Here is an 18,090-nt window from a genome sequence, read left to right as displayed (position 1 = left end):
TTGACCTCCCTTTTTCCTTCCTGTAATTACTGGATATGGCCCTTAAAACCCATGTAGGACCAAATACAGAATCTAAACTCTGTGATCTCATCACCACAAAAACAGGCTGTAGGGACAGTCCTTCTTCTCTCAGGAAGCCACCTCCCCTTGGGAACTCTGTAATTTATAGTGGTGCTTTTGGAGTCTTCAACTCAGAGAGGACTTTTCCCCTTGCCCTTACAGAAGTAGTGTAACCAATGGGTTGCTGTAGGTGGAGAAGAGAGAAAGTATGTGTGTGCATAACCTGTTACAGACCTACTTTTAAGGGTACACACGTGTGTGGGTCTCCTGGGCAGAGGCTCTGCCTGACAGCGGCATGCTGTGGGTTGTGATGGTGACTGTTTTATACTTGTCTGTCGGTTGTGGTTGGGACAGATGAGAAGCCTGCCTTTTCTGCTGAGGTGTGCTTTATGAAAGGAGCTTGGCTGTAGTGCTTGTTGCAGCTGTGAGATGGATTCCCTCCCCAGATGCCCAAGTCCTCTGTAAAGTGGCAGGTGATCCTTTTTGTGAGCGAACACTAGGATGCCTCAGATATTTGAGCTACTGTTCACCAGGTGGTGCTGTCCTGCAGTGAATGCTTAAATGCTACCCAGTGAGGTCAGCAAGCTGGTGAAGGAAGGAGCTGGGGTGCTCAGAAGCCTGGGCAGTATTTGTGGGCTGTTGCTGAACATGACATGAGGTCTTTTTGAGGATGTGACACAAAGTGACCACCTGGTCCGTGTCGATTTCTCCTCCGCATTCTGCGTGAGTGAGAACTCAGCTGTCTATGAATTGAGGGAAAGACGGAACCTGTCCCCTGCATCACCTGGTTTCCTGCCAGAGAAAAGCTCCTACACTCTGTTCTCGTCTTAGAAATCCTGGTGGGTAAGGGGAGCCTGTTTTCTAGAGCTCCTCTGTAAACAGACTTAAAAGGGAGAAACGGCCTCCCGCCAGCCTTTGCATGCATAAACCTACCAGTTCTCTGGTGTCCTGCTGAGGGGATTTGGTTGGCCCAAACATGACTCTCCATGTTTTTGTCCTTTTTGTCAGTGAAGTCCAGCAGCGTTGCTGGCAGGAAGGAGTTGCCTTGGGTGAGAGCCTGCTTGTCTGTATGTTTGAGCATAGATAGCACCCTCGAAAAAGAACATTTTTCTCGGATTGGTGTAGCAGTGAAAAGAATGTTTCCCAGGGACATAGACTGAGTCAGTGATGGGAAACCTCTTGTTGGAATCCTTCAGTCAATAAGCACGCACCGAGCATCTGCCTCTACTTCTGATAAGAGCAGGAGGGTGGTGGTAGGAGACGGCAGGTGAGACCAGCCCTTGAGAAACTGGTAGAAGGGAAGGTCAAGGCAGAAGGAAGCAAATGCTAGAATACAGGTACCAGCAAGGTGTTCTGCATGCACAGTAAGGACTGGCGAGATGCTGTGGGGGTGGGGCGGCCCATACAGGTGATACTTGAGCTCTGCATGGAGGGTGACTAATTTCTACAGCGGGAGAGAGGTGTTTCAGGATGAGGGAACAGGGAGAGCAAAAGTGTGAAACTGGGCACTGTGTTCCGAAATGGTGAGAGAGCTGGGACCAGTGAGGACTGAGGCAGGAAATACGGGAATGAGGTATCTTGGAGAACTTCAGAACCTGAAGGGTTTTAGAGAGGTTCTTGGCTTCTTATCTTAAACCTTTGAAACGCTTCATTGTGTATTGGGCTGCAAAGCCATTTGCATCACTTAGAGAAAACCTGAGAGAGTGAAGGAGGTAAATGGGACATAGGACCTTGCTCAAGATAAGGGGCTTTTGGTAAACGACCCCGGGCAGCTTGAACAGAAGGTATCAGAAAAAATGAGTTCTCTCGGGTTTGCCTCCCGGTCACTCTGCTTTTCCCTGGGATGAGAATATGTACATGTATCCTGATGTCTCTTTCCTCTCCATCATGGCTTCATTGGGATTTTTAGGGAGCTTGTAACTGGTTTTAGAAAACTCTGTGCTTCTTGTCTCACTGTGTGAGTGTACTGACGGGTTTCCTTTTTTCTAGTTTGCCTTCCAGCTTTCTGTGGTCGGCTTGTCCAGAGGAACTTGCCTGGTGCTCCCCAGTGACACAACCCCTCTCTGTTGCAAGCAAGTGGAGTCTGGGGTGAAGCGAGGTGAGACCTCTGAGGTGAGGGAGAATCTGTACTCAGACAGACCAAGTTTTCCAAGATAGGCCATTTTCTGAAAAATTTGAGGGCTTCAAAGATAAATCAGGTTTTTATTGAAACAAATCTAAGGATCATTTTTTTTTAAGAACTCAGAGTCTAAATTACTATGTTAAAGCACTTTTAATAGTATGGATGCTTCAGTACATTCTTTCAAACCTTTTCTGATTTTACTTAATTTTTCCCATTTCAGGGTTTTTTGCTCTTTTTATGGTGTCTGGCACAGTACTTTTCCATGGAAAGCATTTAATTTATGTTGAGTAAATGCCTTAATATTTTGCTTTACGGTTTGCATACGTAGCGGTACAAGTGATAAAAACTTTTCAGATTTTTAATAATGTCAGACTGGCTGTGTGTTCTTTATCATTGTCATTCTCTTGTTCCCCATTCCCCATGAAAAACTTTGTGAAGTTTAATCACAAACCAGGAGACAAACAAGGTGATGTTTACAGCCTGCCTTATCCAACGACTCTTCCTAGATTGGCGTTGTAGGGTCACACCAGTTACAACTGTCTTAGGTTCTGTCTCCTGCGTATCCTGCACGCTGTCTTGTCAACTTATTCTGAGTTGTGTTGTTCCCATACCCCGGGTTTCAAGGAGGGTTTTTTTTCTAGTTGTGTGGCTTTAGGAACTTTAGGAAATATTGTTGATCTGCTCCTGTATTATGGTTTTGCTGTACTGTCATCCTACATGTAAACTGTGAAACAAAAATACCTACTTCAAGGGGTTTCGTGAGGCCAGAGATTCTTGATGGGTTGCGATTTTTGTTTTGTCTTTTTATTTGCATTCCCTACCTCCACTGTGTAGCATGTAGTAGGACTCAAATAGTCCTGTTTTCTTTAAGAAGAGAGAGAGCATTGGCTAGAATGGAGTCGCCAGTCCCATCTGAAGTGAGCACAGCGTGGGGCATGGCTCTTGCTGAGGCTCAGCTGCTCACAGTTGAGGCAGTGGATGGAGTAGCCGTCCCCCGGAGGTCCTGGACAGAATGGCTGACTGGGGGGCTGAAGACTCTGCCGTGGAGCCCTTCTCTGGGGGTGTTGGAAATGCTCCTCCATAAGAGATGGGGACCAAGGTTAAATCTGCTTCCAAACCTTTGTGAACTCGTGAAACGTCCATGTGATGTGCAGGTGCACTCCGCCATCTGTGCGGTGTGGCTTGCTAACAGGCTTTCATATTCTGCGCTCAACCCTTCCTGCCATGTCTTGCTCATCTATGAAGAAGAGGAGCTCATCCATGACCCCGAAATGTTGGGGGGATCCTTTTAAAAGCAGAACTTCTCTACAAGAGCATGGCAGGGCAGTGCAGATCAGAATCGCCCATGAAGCTTTAAAAATTAGGATTCCGAGACTCACCCAGGTGGGCAGAACTAGAATTCTGGGAATAGGGAGGGAGCCTTTGCTGTATAGGTTTATTTCTTTTTAAAGCTCCTCAAAGAGTGATGGTGTGTAACTTCTTGAAACATATTTGTATGTGGAGTAGACTTAAAAACAAAAACTCTTTCTCAGCCTGAGCAGATGTTTGGGGAGAATTATTTTTGAACTCTCCTAACTAGTTTAACCAGTTTATACTGCCAACCCAAACATTCCCTTGCTGTGCCATAATTTGCATCGCAGGACCATTTTATAACTTTAAAATTGCCTGTGACAACACTTTCTACGGTTGTTAAGTATACAAGGAACGAGGAAAATGACATTGAAGAACAGTTTACTAAATTTAACAAGAGCTTAGGTTTATTTAGAAATCCAGGTGGGAATCTGCTTAAACGGAATTTTACCTAAGTATGCAAAGATTTGCATATTGAAACCAAAGCCTTTCGTCCTGTGGTAACACATTTCTCAAAGTAACATTGAACTAGCAATTTAAGTGTATTGCCCTTGGAGATTTATTGGACAGGAAATTTATTTAGTAAGTTATACGGTTTTTTTTCCTCCTCCAGTTTTTGGGTGGCAGAGAATTAGCCAATTTTTCTTTTCTTCTTCCATGGGACCAACGTCAGGAAGTAGATAGGAACTTAAAAGGAAAGATCATTGTAAACCATTTTTTTTGTGATTTTTAACTACGCCTCTTTTGCAATTCCCTTTCTATGAAAGAAAACCTTGCTATTTGAGGTTTTATGAATTTGATGGGTTTGATGGGGAATGGGGAGCTTCTGTTTGGAAATCATTTACTGTTTAGGAGGGACCTTACAGATGACCTATCATCTGGATTTCATCGCCTCAATTTCACAGAAACTGCTCTTGTTAAGGTCACAAATGGCCTATGATAGGACTCCTGACATGACTTTTCTGTAGCACTAGATACTACTGACCACTCTTCATTTGCAACTTTTCTTCTGTGTTCCTTTGCAACATTCTTGACTGCTTTTCTTTTCCTCCTCTCATTTCTTTCTAGATCCTGCTGTGTCTGCCCTTAAATGTCCCTGTTCCCTGAGCTTTCATCCTTGGTGGTTTTCTTTTAGTCTGCTCAGCCTTTTGGGGGGACCTCGGTACTTCCATGACTTCAGCTACCACCCACATGTAATGGCCCTCAAGTCTCTGAGTTCACCCTCATCGCAATCTTTTGGGCATTTCTATTTGGATGACTCATACGTACTTTTAACTTGGAATATCCAAACTGAATTCATGTCCCTCCTAGTTATTGCCTCCATTCCTTCCCCCCCTCCCCCGACTCACATCCTCTCACCCCCAGGCTCTGTCTGCTTTCCCACTTGGGTCATTGGCACAATTCAAGCCAGAAGTGTGATTCATCCTTCATGCTCCCTCAGTCAGCCCCATATTTTAATTGGCAATGAAATCCTTTCATTTTAATATCCTAAATAAAAAAGGAAGAGGCCATTCTATGGACATTTTATTATTATGGGCTTTAAAAGTTGTACTTGGCAAATTGGTAGTCATGGGGATGTGAAATACAGTATGGGTAATGTATCAATAATGTTATAAAGATTGTGCAGGGTGCCAGATGGGTACTGGACTTATCAGGGGATCACTTCATAGATTGTGTGGATGTGCCTGACCACTGTGCTGTACACCTGAAGCTGATGTAGAATAATATTGAGCGTGAACTATAAGTAAATATATATGTGTATATACAGAGGGTGCCAAATATATATATATATATATATATATATATATATATATATATATATATATGTTCTTTTTAGTTGTGGAAGTCGATAATTGGTCGTCTTGGATGAGTCTGTCTTTTTTGTTTATAAAAATTTACATATATATGTAAATAAACATTTTAAGAAAGGAAAACTGTATTAAAATTGTAATAATCCATACCGATAACAGAAGATGAATACAAGTCACGTTTGACTTCTGCAATTACAAGAGGTGCTCAAAGTGGTTGCCATCAGTGTCTAGTCACTTCTGATTGCAGCGGACTACTGCTTGAGCAGCGTTGACCAAAGTGTCCACTTGTATACACTTTTTTGGCACCCCCGGTGTGTGTATGTGGTCACAGGATGTAAAGTACAGTATAGGGAATATAGTCAATGGTATTGTAACAGCTATATACGATGTCAGAGGGATAGTAGACTTGGGAGGGGGCTTATCACTTTGTGAGGGATGTAAATATCGAATCATTATGTTGTTTTGTACACCTGAAACTAATGTAATAAAAAAAGTTTAAATAAAAAAAAAATCTGTACTTGGGCTTAAATAAGCAGATACAATAACATGAGAGTTACGACCATTATGTAATATACATTTGATGCTAGGCGTAGTCCTAGCTACTTGTCATGCGTTATTTCTAATTTTCACAGCTATTCTGTGGTATATCATCTCTGTTATAAATAGGAACCTAAGGTTCCTAGAGATGAAGTTACAGTCTCAGGCTCACAGTGGTGTTAGGATTTGGGGATTTTAAATCTATGGGTTGGTCTGCATGACTCCAGAGTCTTCGCCATTATGTTACTCTGTCTTGCTCTGTTCCCCTAACGCTACAACTCTGCTTTAACTTTTGGTGAGTAGGCTGACTTTGTTGAAGGCAGGAAACTGGGTATTATTTATTATATGTATGTGTTACGATACATATTTTTTCTTACATAGTAGGTGCTAAGGACAAGACTTTTAATGGCAAAACCACGGTCCGTGTCTTTGGTGGCTTCATCTGGATTCAATGCCTGATTCTTCTGTTAGCTGAGCATTAGCCGGGGGGCCTGAGATTAGGGCGGTGGGATCATGCTGCATATCCTCGCATGGTTTTTTATGAGAATCAGATGGAGTGACATGAGAGAAAGTGCTTTAAAATTCAAGGGCATTTTTGAGAAGTTCTTTTTAGTTGTGGAAGTCGATAATTGGCCGGCTTGGATGAGTCTGTCTTTTTTGTTTATAAATGACAGCGTGTGAAAGTATAAACTCTTCTGGATGTCTGATCATGTGGATTGAGTCATACATGTGTGGGCAATAATAAAGACAGAAAAGGCTCTTTCAAGTAAAGACCTTGTTAATAAGTATAGTACGTGTATACATAGTAAACATAGATCTAATTTTTATTTGTTCTGAGCATAACTATTTTAGAATGGATAAGGATATGATCTACAAAACCAGGTAGTTCATATTTAAGTATAGGCAGGTGAATGAAAGCAGAGTCTACTGAAGTTTTCTTTATGCTGTTAAATTGATCTTGGGAGGGTGGGTTTGGATACATTTTATGCTGTACTGAAAGGAACCCTAAATAGTGGCGCAGATTACTGTGTGTTTTGTTTCCTCATAGACCTCTCATTTTGCTCATCCTGAAAAGAAAATGATGTTTGTTTTTCTTCATAGTTCTCCCTTTCCCGTTATAGTTTGGTAACAAAATTTATCTGAGGAGAGGGTCCCCTGTAATGAGTATGTAAAACCACTTTGTCATTGTGGAATTTAGAAATCGTTTAACTTTTCTAAGTCTCAATTTTTTACAAAATTGCCCTATAAGTTTGGGGCAATGCCATGTATTTTGTAGGGTGGTTTTTAGCTGCAATGTGACAGATAATGTACCTGAAGCATCATCGATCCTTGGAGAGTAGTAGCTTTTACTACCCAGATTCACTTATCAGAAGCCTAACTTTTCTGATTTTAAAAAGGCTTAAACTGATCTATGAAGAAAAGATTCAGGAAGAAGTGAGCCTGAAAGGGAGGGAGGAGAGTCTAAAGCCGTGGTTCTCAGGAGGATGGACCCTGAGGCACGGCATCCTCATCAGCTGGCACTCGTTAGGACTATAAAGGCTCCGCTTCATCCCAGACCTACAAATCAGACGTGCTGTGGATGGGGCCCAGCCCCAGGGTGGCTCACCAGGCCCTACAGGTGATTCCTACGCACTCTACTAGGCCTAAAGTTAGAGAAGTCCAGCTGCAGGCTTTGAGGGTAGGTCAGTGGGGGAGTGCTGTGCTCCCCAGGGTTCTGGAGGGCGTGGAGAGGAGGTCGAACTGCTGAGACTCCGTAATTTGATCGGACAAGGAGGCAGTGAGGAGGCAGAGTCTGGTGGATGAAAAGGGGTGCTGCTTGTCAGCAGGAACCTGGAATGCAGGCTGGTGAGTAGGTTTTGACGGTAGGGGAAGAGGAAGATGAGTTTAGTTTTGGACATACTGAGTTTGTGCTGCTGGTGTTGATGTCAGCAGAGGTAACACAGTGGGGGAAACAGATTTGTGAGCCACCCTCACGGAGGTGGCGGTGGAGAATGTAGTTTTCAGATTGTTTATCCGAGGAGAACGGTGCAGAGAAAAAGAGAGCCAAGATTGGTTGTTTTGGAATTGGTTATTTGGGATTATGGCATCCAGTTTCTCTTTCAGAAGGATAAGTATCAGTGTTTAAGAATACATGGTGACACCATTTTAGATAAAACCAAATTATCACCATCACATTGGAGCTTTGTCATAAAGCTGTCTTTAGGCGCCATGCTTGTGCCATAGAGGCTGTTCTCGGCATTATTTAACCTTGAGATCCAAGACTTAGTGTGCGAACGGAAAGGTTCTAGTGTGTCTTTCCTCCAAGACAGGAAGTAGAGTGCTGTGGTCAGAGTGAAGATGTGCCTGGGGCAGGCTGCTGAGTTTCTCCAAGTATCAATTTCTTCATCTGTCAACTAGGACAATTATGGTTCCTACCTCCTCTTTGTGAGGACTAAACAAGATACTTCCCAGTGAAAAACTTAGCAGAGCCTGCCACAGGGTACGTGTGTGCTTTGCTGTTATTTTCATGGTGGTTTGTTGGACTTGTGGAGTAAAGGTCTTCTCTTTGACACAGATTTACAGTATTATTAAGAGGAGGTAATTATCAGAAGTCATAATATAACTCTGAGTTGAAGATGAATGGGTTTGTGGTTTTCAGTGAATTTTCAGTACATTGAAATATGGGCTTTATTAGGTTTGTGAGAAGGCATAAGGGAGTTGGCTTGGGAAGTTTGACTGCATAAAAACAAGGACCAGATATTTAAAAAGTTATTTTATATCCAGCTTTGTTGCAGACTCACATATTTTCCTGCACCAGAAAGATGTTTCAGTGAGACCATAAAAACTTAGTACATCTGTGCAACATCTTCATTATATCGAGAACAATTTCTCATCCACTGTCTTGGATTCAAAGTCATTCAAGAAACATGTGTTCCTGTTTTCCGCTGGGTTTTAATTGGACTGTTTGGACCACACACTTATATTTAGGAAATAACTTTGTATCTGTGCTACATGTACATGTGTAAAGAACCCTCTCAGTTTAGAGACTGTAGCTTCTGAAACTCGGCTCCCCTCCCTGCAACTTGGAAGAAAAGTGACCTGTGTGCATAGGTACGTGTATGTGTGGTTTCTGTGCCACTTCACAGTACTGATTTTGTTCCTTAGGTCTGAGCTATGTTTCATACTGTCTCTGTGTATTAAAAGAAGTGGTGACAGAATCCATGATCAAAGGTTTCACTGCAGAGCTACTAAGGGCTTTAATTGAACATTTCACTGGGTTTTAGAGAAGAAAAAAAAAATCAAATGTTCGTACATAGCGTGTCACATGACTTGAAGTGTAAAGCTTGAACTTTATGAGTTTGATTAGTTTCATTGGGACTCCTATGAATGACATTTGTAATCTTCATGCGTAGGAATTACTCTGCAACTCAAAATGTAGCCAAAGTGTATTTTGCTTTTGGGTCGGTTTGAATGCCTCCAGTTTAGCTCAGACCTACTATCCCAGCTCTTCTAGAGCTACACAAGGCTTGCATCTTTCTGGGAAGTGTAGCTGTTGCCACAGCTGAAACAGTGAGCCAGACTTAGGTAATTTTATTAGCCCAGAAAAAGTCTTATGCTCTTGCAGCTGTTGTAGGTCCTAACCATGAAAACAAAAAACGTCTCAGTTATCCACGATCCATGAGAAATTGGCAATGGCCCAATGTATGTTCATGTATTTTGGACTCTGAATTATATTTATTTTTATACAGGCATCCCCCGATTTAGGGCACACAACTGGGGAACGGCCTGACTCTGTGAGACAGTGGGGGTGGGGAAGGCCAAGCCTTGGGTACTACCCTTGCTAGGAAGCCAGATCCAGTTTACTGGAAGACTATACTTGTTGGATCTTAAATGCTTTTAAAAAGGATAAGGAGAGCATCCAAGAAAGCAACAAAACCAATATAAAATAGACTTGTCCCAAATAGTCAGCCTGGCTTTCTTGTTTTTGTATATTGTCCCACACTGTACATTGCCACAGGTCTTTCTCTTTCCATGCCAGGCTGGTTATTGTGGGTGAGTTTGTAATTTGGCGGTAATGGACTTACTTGATAAATAGAACTTTCACAGACTGCTCTGAAAATGGGACTTGCCAGGAGCAGTGCATATGGGGCATACCCAGTCCTGCTAATGTTTGCCAATCAGTAAATTGCTGTTTAATTTTCTGAATTTCAGTGGTTCTGTGAGTGGGATAAAACTGAGCTGCTGTTTCTCTAGAAGCACGTGAGCTATTAGGGCTCTTGGCAACTCTGAGTAATTGTTCCACTGAGTCTGACCCTGATTCTCTGGTCAGGGTCCCTCACCCTTGGGGTCATTGAATGGACTTCAGGACTTCTGTGAACTGGGATGGGTGGAAATAAGTTTGACATCCTTACTTTCAGTAATCTCTAACCAAAATGTGGCCTTTCCTCCAATCATGAAAGTGGGCCACAAACCAGGTATATCATTAGCACCTGTGGCTTTGGCACATAGACATTACAGATTTTTGAATCAGGTTGTTGGAGATAGTTTAAACTGTCATTTGTGCCCATCACTGCTTAGAGAACTACAGTAGCTGTAAGAACTGCAGCTGTGTCTTGTATTTTATGCCTTAAGCACACGTTAATATTACCACAGATTTGCTTCTTAAATATTTTGATATCTGCGTTTCATTATAACTGATTTTCCTTGTAATCGTATTTTTTTATTTTATTGGGGGGATACTGGGGAACAGTGTGTTTTTCCAGGACCCATCAGCTCCAAGTGAAGTTGTTGTTTTCAGTCTAGTTGTGGAAGGCTCAGCTCACTGGCCCATGTGGGAATTGAACCGGCGACCTTGTTATTATGAGCGCTGTGCTCTAACCATGGAGCCAACCGGCCTCCCACCAGAGGCTCAGGTCCAAGCTCAAGCCATTGCTTCTCACTGGCCCACGTGGGAATCAAACCATTGACCTTGGTATTATGACTTGAAGTGTAAAGTCATCACTGAGCCAACTGGCTTCCTTGTAATCGTATTTTCAACGTCAAAGTCATTCAAAACATTCTGGTTAAAGGGTGTAGATGGCTGACGTGGTTCATGGCACTTAAAAGGTCACAAAATCCTGCCGTGGAGGGCCCCACCCTTGTGCTTTGAGACTGGGTTTGTTACCATTAAAAAAAAAAAAAAAGTCTTAACATGTTTAGCTTTTGTTTCCTGGTATGACTTATCCTTGACTTTTATCATCAAGAGCTCTGGTATTCCCCCGTTTGGGGGCTATTAGAGTGAATTAAAAAATAAAGCTGTTGCTCCTTCCCACATGCTCTTTCTCACAGGCCCCTGTGGCAGTCCCCGTTAAGACTGCTTCCTGCAGCCAAAGGTGTATGGCCGGGAATGGTTTCCCTTACAAATTTCAGATACGAGCCCAGTGATGCATGTGTCATATTGGCTTTAGCGACGGGAGGAGATAATGCTGCGTGGCTTGTGTGGACTGGATTCCGCTCTCCACTGCAGGCATACCCTGATTTATCTGGAGAACTTTATGCTCAAGGCTGAAACCTTATTACATCTATTGGACTGTGTCAAACTGCCCAGAGGGAAAAAAAAAAAATCTGTCCTCAGGCCATTCTTTACCTCATCCCATCACCTTTTAACAGGTTTCATGCAGTTCATTCAGTGAGAAATGGTGGGTTTTTTGAGTCCCTCTTTCACATCATTCTTCCCTTTTTGGTAAGTGTTAGGAATAGGCGATGCATTGCCCAGGTGACACAGACGTCTTTGCCCCAAATACCCCATTGGCAAATACCCCATTTGCCCCATTGGCAATATGGGCCACCTCCCAGTGTTCTCCCCCGGTGGGCTTATGAATTTAAGAGTGTGCTCATTTTAGCATGTATTTTGTGGCATGATGCCTCCACGTTACACACATTGACAGCACTATAGTTTGAAATAACTCTGCTAAGTTGAATGCCTAGCAGAACTTGTGGGACTAGAGAGTAGGTGTCTCTCAGTAGAAGTAAATTCTCTCTTTAAGGATACGTTTGAGGCATGGCATGCTGCTCTGGGAGTCGGGAGTGTGTGTGTGTGTGTGTGTGTGTGTGTGTGTCCCCCTGTGTGTCCGTCCTTGTGTGTCCATGTCCATCTACCTCATGAGGCCCCTGGCAGCTGGTCTCTCTCATTTATATCCAAAAAAGGAGGCATAAGATAGGGATTGCCTGGTCACGCTCTGGAGCCAGACTGGCTTAATGGGCACCCCAGCTCAGCCCCTGTGAGCTGTGTGACCCTGGGCATGTCACTAGCCTCTCTGTACCTTTGTAGAATGGAGATACTTATATCTAGTACCTTCTGTAGAGGATAGATTTGAGGATTAAATGACTGTATGCTAAGTGCTGAGAGCAGCGCCTAGAATATAGTTAGTGGTAAATTAAGTGGTGCTGCCTGCACATTAAAATCACCTAGGGGAAGTTTTTTGTTTTTTGTTTTTTAAAACAAAAAACAAAAAACTATATCAGTACTGAGAACTCCCATCCCAATGAAATTAGGACCTGGGGAGGTTATAACCTTGCTCAGAGCATCATAGCAAGTCACTGACAGAAGTGGAGGAAAGGTTTTAATGTCTTATATTCTGGGGCTTTAAGTGAAAGATCCATCTGTCAGCTACATAAGCAAGAGATCTTTCTGTAATGAATAGCTGCCTTTCACCGGGCATCTTTGAAGTTGTCTGACCTTTTTCACTTTGAGTCCAGATGCAGTGTAATTTAAAAAATTTAATTTTTTTAGATTTATAATACCAGACTTCATTCAGCTGGCATTGATTGATGGAGTGCCTTTTAACACTTTTTGAAAATTGGACTTTCTGGCATGTCTTCCAGGTCTCTTCTCCTTTCAGACTAAAAGCCTATCACTCGTACCATAGACTCCTCCAAGCGGCTCTTTTTTCAACTGTGGTGATGGTTTCTCTGCTCCTGTGATTATAGTCATCTTATGAACAAAAAATAAAGTTTCCTCTTTAAAATTATAATACCTACAGGGGTTCGACTGATATTTTCCAGTTGAGCAGGAAGGGAGCGGTATTCCTGTTAGAGGAGTCCGTGAAAGGCAAAATCACTCGCCCATAGTCGTTTTGTTTATGTAATGCCTCTTACCTTTATTCAGGGAGTTGTAGTTGTTACACGTCAAAAAGGTGGTCAGTGCGGGTTGGAGATCATAGCTCTATTGTATGATACAAATGGAAAACTGAACAGGAAGGAGAAGGGGAAAGAGAAGAGAATATCATCAGGGTGTGGTTGTTATGGAGCTGACCGCCATAATGAGGGTTGGGACATGGGTCTCCAGTTGCTGTAAACCTTACACTGGGGGGCACCCTGTGACCGTCGTCACATCCTCTGCAGAACTGTGAGAGAGGACGGGACCACATTCAAAGACTTCTTCATCTTCAAACCCTAGGAGGTTCTCTATGAACTGTTGGCTGATGGTCCTGCGGGGCCCAGCGTTGATGTTGGCTTTCTCCCAGCTCTCCTTCACTGGGTCCATAACAACCAAACAGTCACTCCCATGCAAAAGCCCCCGTGTATTTGAGGCTTGCATTCTGTGCTCTCCTGGTCACCTCCCTGTCTCCACTCCCCCAAGTTCAATGAGGACTTGAGAAGTGGCTTCTCAGTGCCTGAGCTTTCAGGTCAGTCCTGGGTTCAAGGCCCAGCTCTACCTTTACTAATTGTGTAACCTCGAGAAAGTTGTTAGAATCTAAGTCTCTGCTTCCTTCTTTATAAAAAATAAACAGTAAACTATCTCAGATTATTTTTGAGGATAAAATGAGATTATATGTGTATGCAAAACTTTTCATCTTACCTGCCATAGAGTAAACACTAGTTATTAGGACAGTGGGTGATATTCCAAATCCTGCCTCCTGCAGTAGCATCTGAATGACCTTCCTCAACCAAGAATCGAGCTCCTTGACTTCCTTGCTTTCAACAACGCTCCCTTGAGGCCATTCTGCTTTACCAAACCATGCTATTAGTCTTCGTGCGGGCTTTATCGTTGCCTGGTATTATTCCACATGAAGTTTATTTAAAAGGACCAGACTTGTTTTCAACTTTTTCATTCACTTGGTCCAACTGTGTTTGCTCTTTGATGTCTTTGACATATCACGCCTGTTGTCTCTGGCTGTCATACATCGCAAGACCTCATTCCCTTCCTGGCTGGCCTTGATTCCACGTGCTGTTCATCATGTGTAAGCCACATAATTTTGACCATAAACTTGGAAATTAGTACTCAGTGCCCGAAGAATTCTTAAATTATTAGTCCAATCCCATCGTAGGAGAGAATTACCATTGATTTTGATTTCCGTTCCGTAATAGCCCTGCTGCTCCTTCCTTTAAAGAGATTTCTCTAATGTTTGTTGTACCTTATAAGGTACATTGTTAGGTGCCGTGGGGATTTGTAGAGTTCTAACATTTGTCACTATGACTTTGATTGGTAACCATATTGTCATTACAAAGCAGGATGTGGAATTAAAGATACCTTTTGACTACCACGGCTCAGGAAGGCTTTATGGAGAAGGTAGTGTTAAAAGTTGGACTGACAAATTCCTTCACAATAGACAAAAGAGACTCTTGCAGCCTTAAGGAAGAAACTTTGTGGTATTTTGCTCCAAAAGTGAAATATCATTTTTGCCAAGTAGTTACCAAAATGAGACCATCTTTAAACAAACTTAGATATGGTCATTTTTCTAACAACTTGAAATACCAACTTAGGAGAATCAGATTTTTTAAAGATACTTGTCCTGAAACAATTTGTATATCTTTCTATAGAATATTTTAAATATAGATTGAAAGTGATTTTAATCTAATAGGAAGTTTCCACTTAATTTTGTACATCATAACTTAAACATTTGAGTTCAAACTTCATGCCCAGAACTCTATTACATTTACGTTACCTGTGACTGTAAATTTACTATGCTTCAAATAACTCATACTCAAATCTGAAGTCTTTTTGCCTAAGTCAAACCTAACTATACAGAAAAGAACAGTAGAATTAGAGGTGCAATTTATAGAAGAGGTTTGAATAAAGAAGACCAAATGGTTGGGCTTATGTGTCTTAGGGAATAAATTATAGCCTAATAATACCATATTTTCCAGCTATGCAAGTTAAGCAAAACCAAAGGGTAAGCCTTTACTCATTATCACAATTGCTTTCTGTTTGCTTGATCAATAGTCCACTCTCCTCTCCCCCAGCTTTTCTAGACAAAGCATCTAAATCCCAGAGAAGTTCAGTGACTGGTTCCCAGTCATAACGCCAGGACCAGGGCTATAGGACTATGTCTCTTGATTACTAGGTTTTTTCTACTACAGGGGAAAAAAAAGTGAGAGCGACCTCCTGGAATTTCAAGTATTCATCAAGGGTTGGTATTTCCCAGCCTCATGGGATCTCTGAAAGAATGTTGAGATATAGCTCTTGCTTTCAGAAAGCTTCTATAATGCAGTTTCCCGTGAATTTCCAGCTAACAACCAGTGTGCCCCCTGTAGCAGACCTCTTTGTTTCCTTTGCGGTCTCTATTCAGCTTTGTTTTCTCCTATTTGCTCTATTCTATATTATTTATCTTATAGGCTGTTTCAAACCTCCCACTGCCACCACCCATTTCCTTTCTTTTGATAAACACTAAAGGTTGCTAATGCAAAGAATAGTTCTGAAGCGAGTCCCACAGAAGACAAGGTGATTATTTAGATGAGTCTTATACCTTACAAGGTTGAGAAAGAAATTTTGAGCCCCTAAAATTGAGGATGTTTTTGATGTCTCTCACTTCTCTGGGGAAAAAAAATTCTTAAAAATTATGTCTCCAGTATTTAGTTTCCAGTATTTTCACTTGTCAGTATTGCTACTCTAGCATTATTGATTTATTTTGACAAAACAAAAGAGGCACTTTCAGAGACAACGTTTCTTTGAGGGTAGATGGATGGTTTGATGGGAGAAGCTCCTTCAAATGGAGTGTGTACAAAGTGTGTGTTTAGTTATTCTGGATAACTGGATAATAAGATTTTTATTATCTTGAGATTTTAAGGTTAATTCAGTTGTGGACATAAAGAGATGTACAAAACGCAGCATTTTCCTCCCTTGTATTTCATTGCTTGGTGTCACGTGGATTTAACTGAGTTTACTTGAATTCCTTATGAATAAGAATTTATAGGAATGTTCTTTGTAACTTATAAACTGCTATAAATGTTGGTTAATTGCTTGATTTGGAGGAAATCGTTCATCTGTGTTCGTTGCAGCGCTGTTAAATCTGTCAACAAATACTGAGAACAGAGTGGATGTGAAGCCTGTGTTCTGGCTTCTGTTTGTATCTGTTAAAGAATAAACATAGTCCCTGCCCTCAGCTCACAGATTTGACCTGAAGTTGTATAAACACGCAGTATGGCACTCCAGAAGAGGAAAATTTTCATGCTAGTGTTACTCTGTGATTTCAGACAAGGTGGTCGTAGTGATGATACTGCACTTCTGACTGACAGTGAAAATAGATTTTTGCCTTGTTTTGAAATCATCTGTCTTACCTAGGGCGATTTTTGTTATAATTCCGATACCATTGTAATCACTACATAGAATTCTAACACATAACTGGGGGACACTGTGCCTAGCCCCAAAGACTTTATGTGTTAAAGGAGAAATCCAAGAAGTGAAAGTAAACTTGATAGTTGATTTAACTTCTGGGGGTTTTAAAAGGAAGTCTCAGTGGTGGTTAGGAGATGTAGATGTTGAATGATAGTAGAAAAAATAAGGAAATTTGCATGACTTCAGATCATTGGTCTTCTAAGGATAATGTCACATCCTCACATTTTATTTTCTTTGAAATGAACATTATAGGCAATTTTCTCCCATTAGTTAATTTCAGTTTTTGTAGCCTAGAGGCTGGTCGTTCCCCTCTTCCTCAAAAGTATATAATATAAAGAAATGATAGCTGAAGTTCTCTACTTTTTCAAATACTTATTTTTAAGTATTCAAATCCAACCATATATTTGTACTACTTGCTGTCATAGAGGCTTAGGTTTTATGGGGCAGAAATTGAGGTATTTGGCCAGTATTTGAGTTATACCTGTGCATGTTGGTCTATAATATAGTATTTAAGGTGAAAGAACAACATTTCTTATGTTTTAGGCTAATATTTCTAATGTTTGTCTGTACGTACTTCCGTACCACATGTATGGTCTTCTAGTAGCAACTTGATAGCTTCTGTCAGTTCCTTTTCAGGGCTTATCATTTAATCAGTTGGGTCTGAATTACTGTGTCTGGAAGGCTGGTTTGTATCATTTCTGTTTGGCTCACTTCTGTGGCAGGACCTGCATTCACCCTTTTTAGGGATAAAAAATGAGAGTAGTTGAAGTTGCTGTGGGAAGGGGTGTGTGTGTGTGTGTGTGTGTGTGTGTGATGATACAGACTTGTCATCCAGGGAGAGCCTGCGGGCGGCCCTCACAAGACTGTTTCGTGGTAGCATTTCCATTCAAGAATGTATTACTGTCTTCCTTTTGGTACTCAAACTGGAGTCAGAAACCCAACGTTCTCCATGTCTTACATGGATGATACTTGGCCAAGTGATTCCCTTTAACAAAGCCCATGAGAACTTTTGTTTAAAGCCAGAACATCCATTTATTACTTTATCCCCAGAATCATATTTGTCAACGAGCCAGTCAGTTGTGTTGGGTTGACTAGACCAGCACATTATCTCCCTACTGTTGTTAGGCTAAGAAGGAGCCAAATTATGAGGTGCTCCTCAGTGGGAACAGAATCAGAACAAGGGAAAGTAGTTCTGTGATGCCAGTTACATACACATAGCACTGGGCTCCAAAAGCCTGATGGGTTCATTTCCAGAGTTGGATGTGGGTGTGTGTGTTTATAAGTACATAGATACAGTCTAGACAATCTTTTCTGGACGATACTGCCAGTGTTGGCCCCCAACCTATTACTATAGGTGCTTTTTCTGATGACCCCACACCCCTTCAGATTATCATAATCTTTAGGTCCATTGATGAAAATCAAGTTTCGGGGCAGCCGGATGTCTCAGTTGGTTGGAGCACGAGCTCTGAACAGAGGGATTGCTGGTTCGATTCCCACATGGGCCAATGAGCTGCGCCCTCCACAACTGGATTGAAGGACAATGACTTGGAGCCGATGGGCCCTGGAGAAACACACTGTGCCCCAATATTCTCCCGTAAAATTTATAAAAAAATAAAATCAAGCTTCAGTTACAT

General features: G+C 41.8%; 1 protein-coding gene across 8 annotated transcripts in view; it reads left to right on the top strand.

Moving 5' to 3' along the window:
• Positions 1–18,090, top strand: part of TANC1 (tetratricopeptide repeat, ankyrin repeat and coiled-coil containing 1) — a 219,008-nt gene that overhangs the window by 51,108 nt on the left and 149,810 nt on the right. For 5 of the 8 annotated variants that reach the window (XM_033112024.1, XM_033112022.1, XM_033112023.1 and 2 more), the window contains one exon: positions 2,050–2,158. The exons of 2 other annotated variants lie outside the window; for them this stretch is intronic. The gene's annotated coding sequence lies outside the window, so the exon portion shown is untranslated. Of the gene's footprint in view, positions 1–2,049; positions 2,173–18,090 lie in introns of all 8 variants that reach the window. One more of the 8 variants, XM_033112020.1, reaches the window with a different exon arrangement.

Source organism: Rhinolophus ferrumequinum, chromosome 8, assembly GCF_004115265.2.
Source record: "Rhinolophus ferrumequinum isolate MPI-CBG mRhiFer1 chromosome 8, mRhiFer1_v1.p, whole genome shotgun sequence".
In the NCBI taxonomy this organism is placed as follows: Eukaryota; Metazoa; Chordata; class Mammalia; order Chiroptera; family Rhinolophidae; genus Rhinolophus; species Rhinolophus ferrumequinum.
This window is presented reverse-complemented; position numbering and strand designations above follow the sequence as displayed.